Genomic DNA, 17,408 nt, shown 5'->3' on the forward strand with positions numbered 1-17,408 from the left:
CTCCTCTATGGATTGAGTTATTTTGAAATCTTTATGCATGAAAGGACTATTGTTAATGCAATTCACTTTCACTCACATTAGCAGGAATAAAGCAGAACTTTTCAGCGTGCATGTGACTCTACACAAGATTTATGGGAGTTATGCTAGCACATGTAGAAAAGACTGTACATAACAAAGTTTGGCCTGGTGTGAGATATGAATCAACTCCCAGCCAAAAAGAATAATGAAAAACAGAGCTTTGTTGACATCACAAACCACAAACAAAATTAATTCCATGCAGCTTACTTCTATTTTTAATTGTCTGAATATTGTGTTTAAACTTCTACCACTTCAGAATGTTTTAATTTTAAACAATCCCACTTTTAGCATTATTGGTAACTCAAAAATACTACAATTACAATAAAAATTAGCTATAAAAGTAAAGCTAACTGCATCCGTAAGTTTATTGTTTTAACTGATCAAGATCATTCTAGAAAACATCTATTGTGTCTTGTGTTTTAAAAATGAGTTTGCCAAGTCAATTTTACTAATCTCTACTTATATTACATTAAAAAAACAATGTTAAGTTTGCATGGTCAAGCATTCATATGTTAGGAAATGCCAGAATTAAGATTGCCTGTGTAACTTTAACATGGCCCTCGGTGCATTTATACAATGAGGATACAATCTTTAATTACACGATCACATACTATTTTTCCTCACAGGACCTGAGACTTACTCAGTGCACCAGACGGTATTCACTTAATGGGCACCTATTCAATATTTTGTTTTATTCTCATTGTTCATAGACTCAGACTTTAAGGTCAGAAGGGACCATTTTGATCATCTAGTCTGACCCCCTGCACAATGCAGGCCACAGAATCTCACCCACCCACTGCTAGAATAATCCTCTCACCTATCTCAGATATTGAAGTCCTTGAAACGATGGTTCAAAGACCCCAAGATGCAGAGAATCCTCCCGCTAGTGACTCATGCCCCATGCTACAGAGGAAGGTGAAAAACCTCTAGGGCCTCTGCCAATCTACCCTGGAGGAAAATTCCTTCCCGACCCCAAATATGGCGATCAGCTGAACCCTGAGCATGTGGGCAAGACTCACGAGCCATACACCCAGAAAAAAAGCTCTCTATAGCAACTCCTATCTTCCCACCATTGGCCTATTTACCACTGATAGTGAAAAGTCAATTATTGCCAAGATCATGTTACCTCATCAAACCATCCCCTTCATAAAACCATCTAGCTTTATCTTGAAGCCAGATAGGTCTTTTGCCCCCACTACTTCCCATGGAAGGCTGTTCCAGAACTTCACTCCTCTGATGGTTAGAAACCTTCGCCTAATTTCGAGTCTAAACTTCCTAATAGCCAGCTTATATCCATTTGTTCTTGTGTCCACATTAGTACTGAGCTTAACTAATTCCTCTCCCTCCCTGGCATTTATGCCTCTAATATATTTAAAGAGAGCAATCATATCTCCCCTCAGCCTTCTTTTGGTTAAGGTAAACAAGCCAAGCTCCTTGAGTCTCCTTTCATAAGACAGGTTTTCCATTCCTCGGATCATCCTAGTGGCCCTTCTTTGTACCTGTTCCAGTTTGAATTCATCCTTTTAAAACATGGGAGACCAAAACAGCACATAGTATTCCAAATGAGGTCTCACCAATGCCTTGTATAACGGCACTAACACCTCCTTATCCCTACTGGAAATACCTCGTCTAATGCATCCCAAGACCGTATTAGCCTTTTTCACAGCCATGTCACAATGGTGGCTCAGTCATCCTGTGATCAACCAGGACTCCAAGGTCCTTCTATTCTGTTACTTCCAACTGATGTGTCCCCAGCTTATAACTAAAATTCTTGTTATTAATCCCTAAATGCATAATCTTACGCTTCTATTAAATTTCATCCTATTACTATTACTCCAATTTACAAGATCATCCAGATCTTCCTGTACGATTTCACGATCTTTTTCTGAATTGGCAATGCCTCCCAACTTTGTCATCCGCAAACTTTATTAGCACAATCCCACTTTTAGTGCCTAGGTCAGTAATAAAAAGATTAAATAATAATCGTCCTAGAACTGATCCCTGAGGAATTCCACTAGTAACCTCTCTCCAGCCTGACAGTTCACCTTTCAGTATGACTCACTGTAGTCTCCCCTTTAACCAGTTCCTTATCCACCTCTCAATTTTCATATTGATCCCCATCTTTTCCAATTTAACCAATAATTCCCCATGTGGTACTGAAATCAAGGTAGATTAGATCCACTGCATTTCCTTTATCTAAAAAATATGTTACTTTCTCAAAGAAGGAGATCAGGTTGGTTTGGCACAATCTACCTTTTGTAAAACTATGTTGTAATTTGTCCCAATTGCCATTAACCTCAATGTCGTCCCTAACTACTTTCTCCTTCAACATTTTTTCCAAGACTTTGCATACTACAAATGTCAAACTAACAGGTCTGTAGTTACCCGGGTCACTTTTTCCCCTCCCTTCTTAAAAATAGAAACTATATTAGCAATTCTCCAGTCGAATAGTACAACCCCTGAGTTTAGAGATTCATTACAAAATTTTGCTAATGGACTTGCAATTTCATGTGCCAGTTCCTTTACTATTCTTGGATGAAGATTATCTGGGCCCCCCGATTTACTCCCATTAAGATGTTCGAGTTTGGCTTCTACCTCGGATTTGGTAATATCTGTCTCCATATCCTTATTCCCATTTGTTATGTTGCCATTATCCCTAAGCTCTTCATTAGCCTCATTAGATACTGAAGCAAAGTATTTTAGATATTGGGCCATGCCTGGATTATCCTTAACCTCCACTCCATCCTCAGTGATTAGCGGTCCCACTTCCTTTTTTTTGCTTTCTTCTTATTTATATGGCTATAAAACCTTTTACTATTGGTTTTAATTCCCTTTGCAAGGTCCAAACCAACATGACTTTTAGCCTGTCTCACTTTGTCCCTACATGCTCGAACCTCAATAAGGTAGCTTTCTTTGCTGATCCCTCCCATCTTCCACTCCTTATATGTTTTCTGCTTTTTCTTAATCACCTCCCTGAGATTCCTGCCCATCCAACTTGGTCTAAAACTCCTACCTATACATTTTTCCCCTCTTTCTTGGGATACATGCTTCAGACAGCTTCTGCAACTTTAACTTAAAATAATCCCAGACCTCCTCCACTTTTAGATCCATAAATTCTTTAGTCCAATCCACTTCCTTAACTAATTTTCTTAATTTATTAAAATTAGCCCTTTTGAAATCGAAAATCGTACTCTCAGATTTATTTTTGTTATCCTTCCATTTAGTCTGAAGTGAATTATCTCATGATCGCTCGAGCCAAGGTTGTCCCCTACAACCACCATTTCTTCTATGAGGTCCTCGCTACTCACCAAAACCAAATCTAAAATGGCTTTCCCCCTTGTTGGTTCAACAACTACTTGATGAAGGAATTCATCAGCTATCACATCTAGGAAAATCTGAGCCCTATAATTATTACTACCCGTATTTGTTCTCCAGTCTATATCTGGAAAGCTGAAGTCTCCCATGATTACACAGTTTCCATTAGTATTTACTTCTTTAAAAACATTAAAGAGGTCTCTATTCATATCCTAATTGGATCCTGGTGGTCTGTAATACACTCTAAGCACTATCCCAGGGGAGGATCTGATAGTTTTCTTTCCCAATGTGATTTCTGCCCAAACAGACTCGGTCTTCTCCATTCCTTCACTTTAATTCTTTGCAATTTACCTCATCATTGATATACAATGCTACTCCACCAACTTTACCTTTATTTCTGTTTTTCCTAAACAGCACATACATACCCTTCAATATCTGTACTCCAGTCATGCCTAGTATTCCACCTAGTTTCTGTTATTCAATGTATGGTCCTAGACCTTATTTACTGCACACTATTCTAACCCTGCTCTGAAAACTGAATTACGAATGTACTCAAGAACCTCTCCTATGGAGCCCATCAGTACAGTATCCAAGTGTGTCACAAATACCTTTACAAAACCTGTCAAAGTGAGGCAATTTTATTCCCGTTTGATGGGATGGATGTGGAGGCTCAGAGGAATTAAGGTCAACAGCATCCACTAATTTTGGGTGCCCAATTTGAGAAATCCAGAACCTGATCAGTGTACTAGCCATCATATAGCACTTTACATATTCAAGCACAGTTCCCATTGACTTCAGCTGGAGCTGTGATTTTACAGTACTTGTGCAAATCTTGCCCCAGAATCTCAAATTGGGCACCAAGAAAATGAATAGTTAGTAACCATGTGTGATATTAAACACAGACACTAAATTTTTTTAGTTTTTTTATAAACACAGAAACTTTGTGGTAAAGACAGGAATAAAATACAATTCTCCAAACCAGAATTCAACTCCTTAGCCATGGGACCTTCTTTTCAGTTCCATCAATCTTCTGCCTCATTATTATACCTTCCAGGTTCTGCAACAAGTGTGTTGGGGTACTACAGATAGCAGAACTTTACTGCACAACTCAGATTCATCTCCAACCCACCCTTTGCACACGAGGCAAGGGCCTCAGGGAAAACAGTAGGTCATCATGCAATTAAAAATTGTAGTGGGAGAGGGGGATATGGTCACAAATTAAGGTTCCACTGGTAATCTTCATTTCCTAACTTTTTAGTGCTTAACTTTGCAGCCGTCAGTGTTTTTACTGAAGATAGCTTAGAGTGTGTAATATCTTAGATTTTTTAAAAAGCAGACTACAAAAATAGGAATCCTATTGTCATGTCACAACTATATTGCTGATCAACAAGATTGGCACCTTAAGATCCACAGACCCTCTGACTCTTGAGCTGAGTGACCAATAGCAGAAGGAGGCTGACATGCTATATGCGATCAGCATTTGAGGGTGATAAGACATACATTTTCCTAGTGGGTTTTAGATAGAGTTGCTGACAACAGAAGAATGGTAAGATTCAATACTAATAACCAGCTCTTAGAAAACTCTTTTTTCAGTAGATCTTAAAGTTCTTTATAAAGAAGGTAATCTTGAGTTCCATTTCAGATTCTCAAGGGAAGTATTTTCTTGTGGTCATGGCCTCTTCTCCTGCTTCCCCTTTCTGCCTCATCCTCTCCAATCTGTTCCTGGCTTGCTTCAGTTGGTCCAGTAAAAGACATTACCTCACACACTTTGCCTCTGGGTTCATAATGTATTTTTTATCCATGCTCCCATATCCCTCAGATCTTTGCCCAGCCATTCCCAATTATCCACCTGAATACTGTAGTAAGATGAGGGCCTAAAACAAACCAATGCAGCACAGGCCTGGTTTGAGGCCTGAGACCTAGCTAACAATGGACAAAACATGGCTAACATAAAACAAAGCTAAGCTGTGAGCAAGAGGCAGGCCCCACGCTCATAGAACTCAGAACGAACAGGACTGAGACTGCAAATCACTAATTGGTAATAGGCCCAGATGCAGAACAATAATTGGTACTGGTTACAAGTAGAAAGCATATGACATCACTATCTCATTAAAAAAAGACCCTGTAAAAAAAGAAAGACTTTGGTACCCACTCCTCACAGATAGAGACTCAGGTTCAGGAAAGAATCTAGAATGACAGCATGATGGATAGAGATGATCTAATCAAACCACGAGGTACAGGGTGATATCTAAGTAGCATCAGAGGGTGGCAACCTGATACGTCAGCAGTGAGGTGTGACTTGTTGTACCTAATACGTCAGCAGTGAGGTGTGACTTGTTGTACCTATATATAAGGTGGTGTCTTGGGGGGGAGAAGAGGGGAAGACAGCCTTTGAATGACCTAGGGGGCAGTGGAACCTCCCACTGATTGAGTCATTCCATTGTGGCAAGTATAGAGTCTACTGACAACTATTACTGTATTTTACTCTACAATAAACCTGGCCTTGCACCTTCAATCCTTATCTGGTTTGTGGTCTTTGGGGGCTCTCTTGGGTCTGCTGTGGAGACTAAGGCTACGTCTAGACTACATGCCTCTGTCGCCAGAGGCATGTAGATTAGGCTACCAGGCATAGGAAAATGAAGCGGCGATTTAAATAATCGCCGCTTCATTTAAATTTACATGGCTGCCGCGCTGAGCCGATCAGCTGTTTGTCGGCTCAGCGCGGTGGTCTGGACGCGCGGGTGTCGACCTCAAAGACATTTGTCGACCACCCAGTTAAACCTCATTTCATGTGTTGACACGGCACACATCACTGAGCACACATGCAAGCAGCTTTCTGGTTATCACCATCAAAAGAGCCACGGACCTGTGAGGACACCTTGAAAGTAAATCCTGATCGACCCTCTCTGAAGAACTACACACACCATCTCCTTGTCAAGTATCACCCTGATAAACATCTATCAAACACTCTCTTCTATATCCGTTGGAGATTCCGCATCCTCCCTAGGCAATTTATTCTAGAGCATAACCATCAGGATGGCTAGGAAGTTTTTCCTAATGTCCAACCTGAACCTCCCTTGCTGTAATTTAAGACCATTGCTTCTTGTCTTATCATAGGTCAAAGAGAACAATTTTTCTCCCTTATCCTTGAAACACCCTCTTAGGTAAGTGAAAACTGCCATCCTGTTCCCTCTGTCTTCTTTTCTAAATTAAACAAACTAAATTATTTCAGTCTTCTTCACAGGTTATGCTTCCTAGGTTTTTAATCATTTTTATTTGCTCTTCTCTGAACCCTCTCCAGTTTCTCCACATCTTTCTTGAAATGTGGTGCCCAGAACTGGACACAATGCTCCAATTGAGGCCTAATCAGCGCAGAGTATAGCGGAAGAATGACTTCTTGTGTCATGCTCACAACACTCCTGTTAATGCATCTCAATCATGTTTGCTTTTTTTGTAACAGTGTCACACTACTGACTCTCATTTAGCTTGTGGTCCACTATGATCCCTAGATCACTTTCTGCAGTACTTCTTCCTAGACAGTCATCTCCTATTCTGTATTCGTGAAACAGATTGTTCTTTCATAAGTGGAGTACTTGACATTAGTCTCTATTAAACTTCATCCTATTTAACGCAGACCATTTCTCCAGTTTGTCCAGATCATTTTGAATTATGACCCTATATCCTCCAAAGCATCTGCAACCCTTCCCAGGTTGGTATCATCTGCAAACTTAACATACTCACTACACCAATTTCTAAATAGTTGATGAAGATATTAATAGAACCGGTCCCAAAACTGACCCGTGTAACCCCACTTATGCCCTTCCAGCATTACTGTGAATCATTAATAACTACTTTCTGCGAATGGTTATCCAGACAGTTATGCTGTCTTATAGTAGCCGCATCTGGGTTGTATTTTCCTAGTTTATTGATAAGAAGGTCATGCAAGACTGAATCAAATACTTTAATAAAATCTAGTCTACCACTTCTCCCTTATCCACAATACCTGTTATCCTATTAAAGAAAGCTATCAGAGTGGTTTGATATGATTTGTTCTTTACAAATCCATGCTGGCTTTTAGCTGTTTGCAAATGAATTCCTTAACTATTTGCTCCATTATCTTTCCTGGCACAGAAGTTAAGTGGATTGGTCTGTAGTTTCCTGGGTTGTTCTTATTTCCCTTTTTATTGATGGGCACTATATTTGCCCTTTTCCAGTCTTACGGAATCTCTCCCAACTTCCATGACTTTTCAAAGATGATTATTAAGGGGTCTTAGGATGTAAGGGGGTGGAGGTATTTGAAGATCTCATTGGTGTCTAGATGTTCAACTTAAGTGCCTATAGTGGCAGTTAGGCACCTGAGTACCTTTGTGGATCTAGCTCTAAGTCCCCTTTTAAGCACAAAAATGAGTAAAAAAAACCAAACCAAAGCCAAAAAAACCACAGAACATCTAGCAGCAATTACTAACTCTAGTGTGAACTGTTGGATGTGTAATACTTTTGAAAATGGAGTACTCATTCAGGTACCAAAATACTGGTTTGGTAGCCTAATTTAAAAACTCATTTGTTAACAAATTTTAGCCTGTATTGTAATGTATTTTTTTAAGTGTCCAGAAAGATGGAAGGGGTAAAACCCCGAGAGGTTTTTTAAGTCCCAGTTTGACAAAGTCCTACTGGGGATGATTTAATTAGGGTTGGTCCTGCTTTGGGCAGGGGACTGGACTCGATGAGCTCCTGAAGTCTCTTCCAGCCTTAGGATTCTATGTTACTAGCACATTTTTTATGTAATTGCAGAGATAGCTTTCTAAAAGGAACAGGCTAGGACAAGACCAATACTTGGTATCTTCAGCTCCACCTTTGGAGGCACTTCTGCATGCTAGAACAAGTGTTGGTCTGCCTTTTACTGAAGCAGTTCCAAGACAAACTCCATACACACCTGCATTGCTAAGGTCTGTTCTTCACACACTTCACATTGCCACAGAGACCGGTAAATTACTACAAGAGGCATGTACTCTTCTGACACATTAACAATTACTAAAGTGCAGTGTGAAAGATAAATACCTCACACTAGTCTTCTTTTAGACATTTTTCTTATGGCTCTGGCATCAATATGAACTGACATTAATTAGTATTAACTATAATGAAGAGCATGTGACATTAAAATACTTTTATAGTAGCAATATTGGAACCATCTGAATCCCCCATCAATTTACAAAGCAAAAGATTCCCTATACCTCCCACACATCAAATATCCATTAAAATCTAATGTTAAATTCTGTTTTCAAACTCTGATGTTCACACATGCAATAGACCTAATTTTTTTTTTTTTGGCTTCTAAGCATTTTTCAATTATAAATGAATTGTTTCTTCAGAAAGTGCACTATGATATGCTACTCTTGATTTATACAATGAGCAAACACTAAAGTCTGCAAATGTGAAGGGCATGTGATTACCGTCAGTAAGAGAAGAGGAGCGGCTGATGTGAAGTCAGCCAATGGCTATTACACACAGTCATAAAGCTGCAATATATTCAGTTTCATTATACTTCTGAGTGATGCCTGTGACAAGCATCAAAACTAATCACTGAAAGCTTCAATAAAAAAATACTTTAACGAGTACTTGTTTTAAAGATAGCCATGTGTTCATTCACGACTGAAGTCAGAAGTAAGACACTGTAATTTTAGTGGCCATGGTGCACTCTTGGCTTCTCTTTGTATTTTTGAAAGCAAAATTACCATATATACTCATTCATAAACTGAATTTGGTAAAAAAGTGACATCAAGGAGTGGGGGGGAGAGGGGGGAGTCGGCTTATCAATGGGTCTACATTATCATTGTATATCAGGGGTTGGAAATATTCAGTTCCCAGCCCATCATAGTAAGCCACTGGTACACTGAAATGTTTTGTGTACCTTGAGTTTCCATAGGCATAGAGCCCCTCAGATCCCAGTGGCTGCTGTTAGTTGTTCATAGCCAACGGCAGCGGCAGGCAGCAACAGCTAGTGCAACCCTCCGCCTGCACTGCTTCCCACAGCTCCTATTTGCCAAGAATGATGAATTGCAGCCACAGGGAGCTGGGGGCTCTGTGCCAGAGGATGCTCCAAGTACATAAAATGTCCTGGCATGCTAGCGGTTTACCTTGATAAGTGGGGAACTGAAGTTTTCCAATCGCTGAAATGTGTCGGCTTATGAAAGGGTGATAGAGGTTTGCCATTTTTATGAGTTCATCGGGGACGGAGGACCTTAAAAATGAACAGGATATATGGCAAGCATGCCATGATTGTACTTGCTATGATTTAGCCACAGAAAATGTCAGCATTTTTTTTTTTCTTCTGAGGCAGGAACTATTTAAGTCAAGTCAGCCTCATGGCAGTTCCCCTCCCCCTCCATAAATAATACTATGCCTCAACTCTGTGGGCAAAGATGGTATTAGGATCACATATAACCTGAAAAATTAGGAATTACTCAAACATTTAGTGAATATTTTGTAAAACATTTTAATTAATGTTCTCTCCCCCAGACATTTTTATATAGATAAAAACAGGCACTCTTGTAGTGGTGGTTATGCAATTTTCATTATAAACATTATGACAATAAAAAATATAAAATGAAGGAAATGTAGCATAAAAATCTGTCACTTGAAAAAGATAATTTGCTTTTCAAATTTAAAGACATGATTTAAAATGTAGTTTTGGTGACCAAGACTGACAGAATGTGATACAGACGTTTCTGCTCAGAAATCAGACTGAAATGGCAGCCTATTACTCACTACAGCAGTGGTCCCCAACCTTTTCAGGTTGTCGGGCGCCCGGGGGCGGGGCCCCCCCATAGCCGCATACCCGGGGGCGGGGCCCCCCCATAGCCGCATACCCGGGGGCGGGGCCCCCTCCAAGCGCCACGCGCCCGGCGTCCCCCCCAGCAAGCGCCACGCGCCCGGCGCTCCCCTTCCCCCCCGCCAAGCGCCGCGCGCCATGTGCCCGGGGCCAGGCCAGCCCCGAGCACCCGGCGGGCACATGCAAATGCCCCTGCGGGTGCCATGGCACCCGGGGGCACCGTGTTGGGGACCACGGCACTACAGAATTAGGGAACTGATTTGATTTACAAATTGGAGGCATGGTTCTCCTCTCATATACACTTCTCATACCCACTGACTTCAGTGAAGTTAATGCTTATTTACACAAGGGTAGGTGAAAAGGGAATGCAGCCCAAGGCATTTTAGAATAAAAGAAATACATCCAATTAAAACTTATTTTAAATCCCCTTTTAACCTTGGATTTGTTACTATTATAAATCTAAATATGTAAAAGACTCTTGAGAAAAAGTAAATTAAAACCATTTTTTATTTCTAATTTGCAATTAGTTCTCATACAAGTTCAACGGTTGTTTATGTGCACCCAACTAGTAGCACTTGACATGTCGTGTGCTAACTGCACAATCACATGGAACTCAACTGAGCATATAGGGAGCGTGCAAGCTGCATAAGTGTTATGTAGGGCCTTTCTGGCCCTATGGGCATTACGAGAGAATAGTTCCTTTACTCATCTGAACATAAGACAGATATAATGGGTGTACACAGTTCGGGGGGAGGGGGGGAGGAGGGGAAGGGGTACTTGCATAAGGACTGAACACAATCTAGTCACAAAGAAGGAAGGATGGCCATATATTAAAGGCAGAAGTATTAGTCAGGAAACCTGGATGCTATTAGCAGCCTTGCCACAGAAGTCGTTTCTTAATCTTTGTGCCTTGATTTCCAATTTGTAAATTGGGGATAATATCACCAATACCACAGCCAAGTTGTATGGATAAATTCATTATGATGTCTATAATGTGGTTTGATACCCTTTGAATAGAAGGTGCTACAGAAATTCAAAACAACATATCTGAGAAGAGGTGAACAGCTGTTTTTTTATTTAGACAATGATGTATCATTATTAGAGCCCTTCCATTTTGGTCAATTTCATAACCCATATGATTTTGAAAATAATAAATTTAATTATTTCACTATTTTAATTTGCAATGTCACAGTATATAATTGTAGGGGTCCTGACTCAAAAAGGAGTTATGGGGGCAGCAGTATTGCTACCCTTACTTCTCCACTGCTGCTGCCAGCAGTGCTGCCTTCAGACCTGGGCAACTGGATAGCAGCAAAGAGCTAGAGCGCCACTGACAGCAGCAGTGCAGAAGTACATCATGGTATGATATTGCCACCCTTAACTTTTGTGTTGCTACGTGAAGAGTTGGGCCCTTAGCCAGCAGCTATCACTCTCCAGCTACCTAGGCCTGAAGGCAGAAATAAGGACAGCATATGGTATTACCACCCAGATCTGAAGGCAGCACAGAAGGGTGCCAATACTGTGACCCTCCAAAAAAAAACAAAAAAAACAAAAAAAACCACACCAAACAAAGAAAAAGAAACCGCTCCACCTTGTGACCACTCATAACTCCCACTGGGATCAGATCCCACAATTTGAGAAATATTGGTCTCCCCTGTAAAATATGCATAATGTAGTAGAAAATATCGGATTTCAGAGTGAGACACCAGATTTCACAATCAGTGAAGTGTTTTTTATAGCCATGAATTTTGTAGGACCCTAATCATGTCAGCGCTAACATAACAGCAAGCCTGATTATTCCAGATGAGTTGGGAGGGGAGGGGGAGAAATTAAATGGCCATCTTCCTATTAGTTCTCTCAAGGAAGAAGGGGGTGGATTTTCTCACTGCACTGCCCTGAACAGCCTGCAGAGACCACCAGACCAAAGCCTTCTACATGGTTCTGCAGCCTGCTGTTGCTCAAGCCATTCCTTGGCAGCATGGTTCAAATGGAACCACTCTATCAGTAATTACTGTGCTCATAGCTTCCCTCAGGAACCTTCTTAAACAGGAATGTACCAAATAACACAAGTCCATACTGTTATTTTTCATTCCTTGAACTTCAGTTAAATAGAAGGGGAGGCAATAAGGTGTACGTACACTCCAGTCCATGTATTTCCTCCCCACGTAAGAGATCATTTTGACTGCCCTTCACATAACCTCAGTAAAAGAGATGACACCTTTAGGAAGGACAGAGTCCTACTTCATCATTGGAAGGGAAAAAGACATCTAAGCAAAGAAGTCCCTCCACATATGGCTCTCAGTAACAAACAGTACAATGCTACTCCATTTTCATGCTTCCTAATTTTCTGCTTACGTTTGCATCCACTCTGCTTTCCACCTCCATCAACCATTGCTTCTCTCCCAAACATCAGGACTTCAATTAATTTTCTCACCAGAAAGTTGCTGACTTGCTGCCCATCCAACAGCAATCCAAATTCTTGTAGTTCTACCTACACAAGTAACTCCATAATGTCTTATTAACCTTAACTCTAAATTGTGTCTTGACCAGCTTGCCTATTAAATCCCTAGCAAACTAAGACTTTGTCTACACTAAACATGATGGGCCAACATGGGCCTTGTAGCTAAAGGCTAGGCAATATAAAGGTGCCAACTTTGCCCACATAGCTACACAAGCTAATTCATCACTGGAGCCAACAACATAATTAGAGGATCATTCAGTTGCACATCCAGTAATTTGATCTATGCCATCAAATGCCAGCAATGCCTGCTATATAAATAAAAATATATATTATAGGGCAAACTGGACAGTCCCTACGAGAATCAATGGGCACAAATCAGAGAGATGTAAAGGGAACATACAGAAACCTGTTGGATAGGTTTCCCCCACCCCTCCACACATCCCCCTTCTGTTCTGAAATGTGATTTGTCCTTTTCATGTGTTCACTTTTTTAAATTGTATCCTTTGGTATATATGGTTGTGACTATTTTCTTCCACTATTTGATCTGAGGAAGTGGGTCTGGCCCACGAAAGCTCATCATCTAATAAACCATCTTGTTAGTCTTTAAAGTGCTATAGTCCTGTATTTTGTTCAATCTACCTAATCACTCTTTAAAAGATCTCCAGGAGGCTGTCTTATCAAAACAAATTCTACCAGTCAAATACACAGAGAAGTGTTGGAATTACAATTCATCCCCAAGGTCAATTCTCATGCTAATGGTCTCAATAGAGAAGAGGGATGGCTGGGACATTATCAACCTAACATTTAATGGAGGTGCAAACAATTCTTTGTGTAGATTGTGTTAGTACCCTTCCTATCTATGTGTTAGTACCCTTCCTATCTATTGCCTTTGATCCTTATCTACTTCATTTTAACTATCCAATCTTCAGGTGCTTACTGATTGCCAGTTCTAACTTCCTGTTTTTCCCTTTGATATTTTCATACCCTCTGCTCCTTGTTCCCCCCCCCCCTCCTATTTATTTTGGGTCTGCATATCCTAAACTCAAAACTCTGGTCATCTGAAGAAGTGGGCAGTGCCCACCAAAACTCATGATATCATCTATATGTTTTGCTAGTCTATAAAGTGCTACCAGACCATTTGTTGTTTAAGTTTATCCTGTACAGATTAACTTGGCTACCCCCTGAAGCTTCAATGTAAAGGCTGTTTGTCAACACATTTGCATATACAAAATTTTCACTTCCTCCAGCAGCATTTGCTTTGTTGCCAGGAAAGTACTCCTGTTGAGAAGTCACTGTTTACATTAGCACTTGCCACAAAAAGCCTTTGTGGTGCTTGCTAATGGGGGAAGGGGGTTAAATAAAGAACCCGTAAAGGACAAAAGCTTTGTTGCTCAATTGACAGCATAGACAAAATCTTATTCTGGTGGGGTTACAACTACAATACAGAAGGGATCTTCGGGAAGAGTCATATTAGTGTTTCCAAGCCTAACCTACCTTGGCATACTTGCAATGCATAGTGAAGAGACTCAGACAAGGTAATTTATTTAGCCTCCCACAAGGAACAGAGTAGTACATTCTTTTTATTCCTCAATAATAATCTGATAGATGAACAACAATGCAGTTATGGGTAGAGTATAACCTTTGTCATTTGCCAGTTTATTTGTCAAATCCAGTAAATTATTTTAAGTGACTAGTGTAGTAAAATGAGAGCCTGCAGCAAAAGTCCACATAGCACAGACCTGAGAGCTAGCTAACAATGGACAAAACTTGGCTAACAAAGCAAAACTATGATTTGAGCAAGAGGCAAGCCCCTGCTCACAGAACTTGGCATGAACAGGGCTGAAAGTGAAAAAAAACTAATTGATAATAGGTCCAGGTGTAGAACAGTAATTGATACTGGTCATAAGTTGAAAGCACATTCCAAAAGAATGGTAACTCCAGCTCATTAAAAGAGACCTGGGCACCCACACTCCCCACAAATACTGACCCAGGTTCAGGAAAGGGTCTAAACTGATAACATCAGAGGGTGGTAACTAGTGTTACCAGAGGCCCAGGACTCCATGCATGGAGCTGAATGACTGGGCAGGGCTGATTAATGACCTGTGAAGCTGTGCTGCCAAGAAGCTTAGAGGGAACAGGGGTGGCTACCTCAAAATGTCAGGAAAGATGTGTAACTTGTTTGTACCCATATATAAAGTGGTGTGGGGGGGGGGGGGCAGGGCAGTGTCTCACTGAGGGAGCAGTAGGACCTCACACTGATTGAGCAGAGTGCATTGTTACAGGGTACATATGCATAGTGGTTCAGTAGTCTATTACTGTACTTTGCTTAATAAAAAACCTGGATGGATGCCTTTGATCCTTATCTGATTTGTGGTCTTTGGGGGCTCTCTCAGAGAGTGCTGTGTTGACTAATTGCACAAGTCAACATGGCACACATGATTGAGCACACACACATGCAGCTTTCTGGTTATCAACTGAACAAGAGACTTGTCAGGACACCATGACAGTAAATCCTGACCTACTACATTGGTGACCCTACTACAACTAGCAAATGTTTTTTATAAAAAAAGTCAGTCAACTTTGATCGTGCAAACAACTAATAATTGCCAAGTTATAATTTTGGACATCTATTTAAAGACCAAATTGTCAAAGCTCAGAAGCTCCTATTAACACTTACATGTAAGTTTTCAAAAGACTTTACTATATTGCTGAGTTATAATCCAAAAGGGATTTTTAATATGAGAGCTGAGCAATTTTGAAAACCTACCCTTCGATGTTGTCATTTTTATGTTGAGCATTCAGCACTCAACAAGATCAGAAATTTTCCAGACAGAAATGAAACTTACACTTTTATGGAAACACTTCCCTTAGTATTTGGAATTGAATCCCTATCCCAAATGAATTTTGGGGCCTAAAAAAAGTGTAGGGTTCCATCAACTGTGTTTTTTCTTTAAGAAGAAGCTGCCAAAAGCTATTCTCAAATGTGTCTTCAAAATGTGTAGTTTTCAGGTTGGTAAATTGGTTCATAGTATTACAAATTCCTGTCAGGGAGCACTGTCAGTAATCCAAGTAGACACCTGATCAATTCATGAGCCACAGAAGCATAAGCTAAAGGTAAAACCTCCCGTCTGGCACCTTCAGGACCTGAGTGGTCCCAAACCACAGAGTTTGCTGGACAAGGGGAAGTCAAGGCTCCCTACTCAGGTGTAGGGCTCTGCTCTCAGCACAGACTGCACTGCCTGACACTTCAAGCCCCCTACCCTGCCAGCCCTGGCTTGCAACTCTCACTATGCCAGCCCCGGAAAGGGGCCAGCCCCATTGCTCCAACCGTGGCTGCACCCCCACATGGCGCTGGCCCTGCTGCCTCCATACCCAGCTAGGGCTGTGCTCCCTCATCGCACGAGCCCCAACTGAGGCTGTGTTTTGCACAGCACCATCCCTGGCCAGAGCTGTTCTCCCTACTTTGCCAGCCTCAGCGGGGCTGCGCTCCTGGACCAGCTACCTCTAGCCCTGGCTGGGGCTACACTCCCCACCGTGCTCACTCCCCACCACCAGCTCAGCTCGGGCTGCATTTGTGAAATTGGGGAGCCAGGACTCTCTGGTCCAGCAATAGCTGTTGCCAGATGAGAAACTCCCAGATTTTAGAGGTTCGACCTGTGCTAGGCTCGAGGCTCTGTGTTTTCACACCAGCTCCTAGATCTAGCAATAGAGCTCTGGAAGAAGCTGCCGCCAGGAGCTGCCAATCAGCTATTACACCCAGCATCTTGCCTCAGCACAAAGACTGGATGAGTAAGAGTTGGCTGGAAAAACATTAAACTATGAAGGTTTTGAGGAAAGGATATTTTCTGCATAACTCCCTTCAGTTTATTTTAGCATGGATCACAAAGGAGTTTCCATACAGTAAGGGGGAAAACCCCTACTAAAATGACTCAGGCCAAGTCTACAACAGGAGCTCTTTGCTAGTACAAGTATGCAAAATGGGCAAAGCAGTCCTAATGTGTATTCAGCTTTTACCAGCAAAATTGCACTTTATACCAGTCCCACTCCAGCAAAATAAATTACTGGCAAAATTCTTGTATAATCTGTATCCAAATAAGGATATTTGTTGGCACTCTTACATAGGTCAGGGATCAGGTCCCTGACCAAAATAGCTATAACAGCTGAAATTAGTGTAGTGTAGATGTGACCACACCACCATCCATATCCTTAGGGTCAGGATTCTCTGGCTCACTGTATAATTCACTTGAACCCTGCATAGTACAGTGTGGCCCAAAGTAATTTTAAGGGCTGAAAGCATGCTTAGTCTTGCCCTAAAGGGACTACTATCAAATAATCGTAATGATATTAAAATGATCTGCATAGCCAACAGACCTTCAGAAGTTTTGTTCAGATAGGCTTTTTCAACAAACAACATGAAAGTAAACAGACCCTAATGGTTTCTTTGGAGCCTTGTCTACAGGCACAATTAAAATGCAGATGACTGATCCTATTATAATAGATAAATTACAAGCATTGTCTGTCATTCAAATCCTTTTCAGAGTGTAGCTTGTTGATAACATTTGACAAATTGGTCAAGAGGCCAAAAGTTAATGCATATACCAGCTAATGACTTTTCTACATAAAACAGACTAATATTGTTAGAAAAAATTAATACACAAATTTAATACTGAACTAAGACATCTTTTAATTAAGAAATCAAACACTGAGTTGTTTTGCTTTGGCCTT

At 40.9% G+C, this 17,408-nt stretch overlaps 1 long non-coding RNA gene across 4 annotated transcripts in view; it reads right to left on the reverse strand.

Moving 5' to 3' along the window:
* Window positions 1–17,408, reverse strand: part of LOC112543784 (uncharacterized) — a 69,655-nt gene that overhangs the window by 38,123 nt on the left and 14,124 nt on the right. The gene's annotated exons all lie outside the window — the stretch shown is intronic.

Source organism: Pelodiscus sinensis, chromosome 1 (assembly GCF_052426305.1).
Source record: "Pelodiscus sinensis isolate ZL-2025 chromosome 1, ASM5242630v1, whole genome shotgun sequence".
Lineage (NCBI taxonomy): Eukaryota > Metazoa > Chordata > Testudines > Trionychidae > Pelodiscus > Pelodiscus sinensis.